Source organism: Podarcis filfolensis (assembly GCF_964270895.1).
Source record: "Podarcis filfolensis genome assembly, chromosome: 16".
NCBI classification, from domain to species: Eukaryota; Metazoa; Chordata; class Lepidosauria; order Squamata; family Lacertidae; genus Podarcis; species Podarcis filfolensis.
The window spans coordinates 24,258,917-24,264,916 of NC_139620.1; positions in this window are offsets into that span (position 1 = coordinate 24,258,917).

Genomic DNA, 6,000 nt, shown 5'->3' on the forward strand with positions numbered 1-6,000 from the left:
TAGAAAGTAATTTAAAACTATTGTTGTTGAGACATTTCATTCCAAATCTGCTGTACAGAGTTTGGCAGAGGATGATGACAGACGGGTGTCCGGTGCCCCACTCCCAACATAAATCCTGGCTACGCCCATGGTCAGGCACGAGGAGACGCCAGGGATTGAACCCGGAACCTTCTGTGTGCAAAGCAGATGCTCTAACCACCGACCCACACAGCCCTCCCCCTAAAGGTAAAGGGACCCGTAACCGTTAGGTCCAGTCGCGGACGACTCAGGGGTTGCAGTGCTCATCTCGCTTTATTGGCCGAGGGAGCCGGCATACAGCATATGGCATACATGTGGCCAGCATGACTAAAGCGCTTCTGGCGAACCAGAGCAGCACACGGAAACACTGTTTACCTTCCCGCTGGAGCGGTACCTATTTATCTACTTGCACTTTGACGTGCTTTCGAACTGCTAGGTTGGCAGGAGCTGGGACCGAGCAATGGGAGCTCACCCCGTTACGGGGATTTGAACCGCCGACCTTCTGATCGGCAAGTCCTAGGCTCTGTGGTTTAGACTACAGTGCCACCCGCGTCCCAACCCTCCCCCTAAATAGGGGTAAATTGAGGTGGACACAGCAGGGCAAATGTGCTGCAGACCAATCTCTGGGCACCAGCCTCATGGGAAGAGGGTTTATTTATTTACTTGTATCTTCCTTTGTTTTTATGGCACCCAAGTCGATTCCTTCCATCTCAGGGAAAGTTGCTCTGTGTTCAATCTTTCGTTGACGTGGAGCTTTGGGAGATAAGCCGCTGATAATCATATCAGCCTCCGAGTGACTTCTGTTGGCTGGCTGGAGCTGATAGCCTCAGGTGAGTCTCGGATGTTAACCCGCGTGGAGATTATAGCGCTCTCTCTGTACCTTTCAGTCAGTACCTGGAGCAGAAGATGGACTGGCTACGACCTGACATCTCCTAGGCTGGGGTCAGCAAACTTTTCCAGCCGTGGGCCGGTCCACCATCCCTCAGACCATGTGGGGGGCCAGACTATATTTTTTTGGGGGGGAGAGGACGAATTCCTATGCCCCACAAATAACCCAGAGATGCATTTTGAATAAAAGGACACATTCTACTCATGTAAAAACACACTGATTCCGGGACCATCCACAGGCCGGATTGAGATTTGATCGCGGGGATTTGAACCGCCGACCTTCTGATTGGCAAGTCCTAGGCTCTGTGGTCCAACCCACAGCGCCACCCGCGACCCATGCAGAATGCAGGCACCCTATATATAGAAATGAGCAAACCAGTGATATTTTAGGGAGCAGGCTAGCAGGCGGGGCCCATTACTTACATCATAGGAGCCTACGCAACACAAAACACTGTTGCTATATGTAGGTTTTATTTTATTTACCTTCCCGCCGGAGCGGTAGCTATTTATCTACTTGCACTTTGACGTGCTTTCGAACTGCTAGATTGGCAGGAGCAGGGACCGAGCAGCGGGAGCTCACCCCGTCGCGGGGATTCGAACCTCCAACCTTCTGATCGGCAAGGCAAGTCCTAGGTTCTGTGGTTTAACCCACAGCGCCACCCGCATCCCTTGGAGGGTGTGATAGGGTGTCCTTATTTTCATTAGAGAAAATCTTGGAGAGTATGGAATAGGACGTCCCCAGGCCTTTTTTTCAGCTGAAACTTACCTGAAATCAGTTCCATCAACTCTCAGATGGGCGCCATTCCCATTATAAGGGGAAAAGGGAGGTGTTCATGTTCATGTTCTCTTTTTCTAGAGAAATAGCGCGGAACTTCCCTGTTTTCCTTGGAGAAATGTCGGAGGAACGTCTCTATTTTCGTCAGAGAAATGTTGGAGGGTATGGGATAATGTCTTCACACAGTGCATAGTTAGGCTGTGGAACTCACTCCCCCATGAGGCAGATGGCCAACTTGGATGGCTCTAAAAGAGGATTGGACAAATTCACGGAGGAGGCAGCTATTGACGGCTACCGGCTGTAACGGCTATGCTCTGCTTTCATGTCTGGGGCAATGATGCTTCTGAATACAGTGGTACCTCGGGTTAAGAACTTGATTCATTTTGGAGGTCCGTTCTTAACCTGAAACTGTTCTTAACCTGAAGCACCGCTTTAGCTAATGGGGCCTCCCGCTGCTGCTGCGCCGCCGTTGTGCGATTTTTGTTCCCATACCTGAAGCAAAGTTCTTAATCCAAGGTACTATTTCTGGGTTAGCGGAGTCTGTAACCTGAAGCGTCTTTAACCTGAGGTACCACTATATCAGACAGTGGAAACCAGAAGAGGGGAGAGTGCTCTTGTGCTCAGGTTCTGGTCGAGGGTTTTCCCCGGGCATCTGGTTGGCACCTGCCAACCAGAACAGGATGCTGGACTAGATGGGCCACTGGTCTGATCCTGCAGGCTCTCTCGATATGAATCTGCCTGGTTCTCCAGCAAAGGGGGCCCAGATCTGAGCATGGAGACGCCTTGTCTTAGTGTGGGAAAAGGCAAGCCGTGGATTCTTTGTTGTTATTATTATTATTATTATTATTATTATTAATTTTATTGAGTACAAATGAGAAAAAATACAAATATACAAAAAGAGAAAATACATGTAACCAAGGAAAAAATTAGAAAACATTTTGTCTCTTTTCATATTTGCAGTTATTTATACCTCTATAAAATACTATTCGCAATAAAGAGGAGAAAGAAAGGTAAGATATAAGAAAGAACAAAGAGAAAATAAAGAAGTAGAAGAAAAAGTGGATTCATTAATTCTGGAGCAGATTCATTCGGAGAGTCGGCTTCCCCACCCCCCTCTCATCCTACAGAGAGGCTGCCCAACTTCCTTGGCAGCTAAGGAGAAGCTTTGCCAAATCCATCGCTAGGCACTAGGAAGCAACCACATGAAGTGTGGGTGGGGATGCTTTTATAACGAAATTGCGGGCAGACTCTGCTTTAATCGCCCTTCAGGCTGAGGCGGGGCGGCACCTCTCTCTTTCACCCCAGAGTGGCACCACACGGCCCCGTCCTATGGGGCTGCAGGTCTACAAAGAGGGGGGGTGGCAGGCAGCCCCGTTCCCTCCTCCCAGCTCCCCCCCCCTGCAACGAGCCAAGAACCATGCAAAGCATCGCCTGGATCAAGCATCCCTCTTCAGCTGAAGTGCCCACCTGACTGCCCCCACCTCTTCCTGGCATGATTGTGATGGCACTTGAGGAGCCCAGCTGGGAAAGAAATGCAACTTCTTCCTTCCAGAGTTATTTCTTATGCCCCCCTGCCGCAGTGTGGGGCCTCAGCACCTCCCTGACCATCCTGACCCTTGACGCCAGCCCTGAATGTTGTGCTTGGTGGAGATACAGGCCTGCTGCCCTCTTGCACAGTGGATTTTGTTGCTGGTGGATTTTGCTCATTGTTATGCCTTAAACAGCTCAGGATGGCAAGACCTCAAGGGCCGCCTCTCTCCATAGGAACTGACCCGGACCCTGAGATCATCTTCTGAGGCCCTTCTTTGTGAGCCTCTTCCGCGAGATGTCCAGAGGGTGGCAACACGAGAACGGGGCCTTCTCTGCAGTGGCTCCCCATTCCAGGAATGCTCTCCCCAGGGAGGCCTGCTGGGCATCTTCTCTACAAATCTTTAGGCACCAGGAGAAAGCATTCCTTTTCTCCCGGGCCTTTAGCTATTAAGCAATCTATGGCCTTTTAAACTGGGGTGTGGATAAAAGGTAAAGGTACCCCTGACCATTAGGTCCAGTTGTGGATGACTCTGGGATTGCGGCGCTCATCTCGCTCTATAGGCCGAGGGAGCTGGCATTTGTCCGCAGACAGCTTCCGGGTCATGTGGCCACCATGACTAAACCGCTTCTGGTGAACCAGAGTAGCGCACGGAAACGTTTACCTTCCCGCCGAAGTGGTACCTATTTATCTACTTGCACTTTGACGTGCTTTTGAACTGCTAGATTGGCAGGAGCGGGGACCGAGCAATGGGAGCTCACCCCGTCGCGGGGATTTGAACCGCCGACCTTCTGATCGGCGAGCCCTAGGCTATTGTTGTTTGTGTTTTTGTGTTTTTATATTGTAAACCGCCCTGTGATCTTTGGATGAAAGCTGGTATAGAAGTTTAATAGATAATTCATCATCATCATCATCCAGATCAGATTGGATAGCTCAGTTGGTTAGAGCGTGGTGCAAATGATACCAAGGTTGCAGGTTCGAGACAGCTGAACATTCCTGCATTGCAGGGGGTTGGACTTGATGATCCTCAGGTTCCCTTCCAACTCTACAATTCTTTGATTCTATGATTCTGTCTCAGCACTGATGATCACTAATTTACAGAGGCTGTAAGAAAATGAACCGCTTACCATCCACAGGAAGCAATTTTGGCCCCTCTGCTCAGCCCCATAGGACTATAGGAAGCTGCCTTATACTGAGCCGAACCTTTGGCCCATCTAGCTCAGTATTGTCTACACTGGCCGGCAGCTGCTCTCCATCATTTCCCAGCCCTCCCTAGAGATGCTGAGGGTCAAACCTGAGACCTTCTGCATGCAGAGCTGAGCCGTGTCCTTCTTTCTATACTGAGTCAGACTACTGGTCCGTCTAGCCCAGTGTTGCCTACTCTGACTGGCAGCAGCTCGTAGAAAGGATATTCCCAGCTCTACTTGGAGATGCTGGGCATTGAACCCGGGCCCTTATCTCCCCTGAGCCCTTATCGCCAAAGTGCTTGTGATTAGAGCTTTGCCGCTTGGCTGGTGTGAATCCCCCGAGGCAGAAGTGGCAGCGATGGGTCCAGAGTCCAGGCGCGGGGCTGTGACATGGCTCCTGTGCAGCTGCCATCGCCTGAGGCATGACAAAGGTCCCTCATGCTGCCATGTCACTTGTGGTTGGTCAGGGACGTCCTGCCTGGCTGGAGCCTGGCTGGCTTCTCTCCTTGAGGAGGGTGCATGCTCAGGGCCCCTGTTTGCAAACAAGACATTCAGAAACCTCCCCTCTGGGGTGTGTGCTTGCGTGCATGTTGGGTCAGCAGTCGTGTTTGCTCAGAATCCATGCAAAGAGGATTCGCTCTTCGCTCCTTGTATGCGTCCCGGCCCACCCCCAAGCAGGGCTCTTGGGCCAGCCAAGTACAAGGGGTCACTATTAGTATATATAAAATCCTTAACAGCTTGGGACTAGTTTCCCTGTGAAATCACCTTACCCCAGTATATGCTTCAATCTGTGGAGCCGCGTAGTACCTGCTCCACATGTGTAAGAAATAGTTTTTTCAGCATTGCAAAACCTACACTTTGGAACTCCCTGCCTATTGACCCTGGGGAGGTGCCTTCACTGTACCCTTTTCAGGGCATTTTTGTTTAGGCAAGCCTACACAGCTCATTATGGGACGCGGGTGGCGCTATGGGTTAAACCACAAAGCCTAGGACTTGCTGATCAGAAGGTCGGCGGTTCAAATCCCCACGACGGGGTGCGCTCCCATTGCTTAGTCCCTGCTCCTGCCAACCTAGCAGTTTGAAAGCAAGTAGATAAATAGGTACCGCTCTGATGGGAAGGTAAACGGTGTTTCCGTGCGCTGCTCTGGTTCGCCAGAAGCGGCTTAGTCATGCTGACCACATGACCTGGAAGCTGTACGCCGGCTCCCTCGGCCAGTAAAGCGAGATGAGCACAGCAACCCCAGAGTTGGTCATGACTGGACCTAATGGTCAGGGGTCCCTTTACCTTTACACAGCTCATTTGGTTAGAGCATGGCGCTGATAAGGGGAGCAGCTGCATATTCCTGCATTGCAGGGGATTCTGACACTAGATCCTCTTTTTGAATGTTTTTAAGATTTTTTTTTTTAACTGATAATTTCATCGTTCTATTCTCTTTGCAAGCTGCTTTGAGGGTTTTTTTTAATCGAGTGCTGTAGAAAGTTTATGAAGTAAATAAATAAACCATTACCCTGGGATAGCTCAGTCGGTAGAGCACGAGACTCTTAATTCCAGGGTTTGGGGGTTTGAGCCCCACATTAGGGAAGTTTTTAATGTGTGACATTTT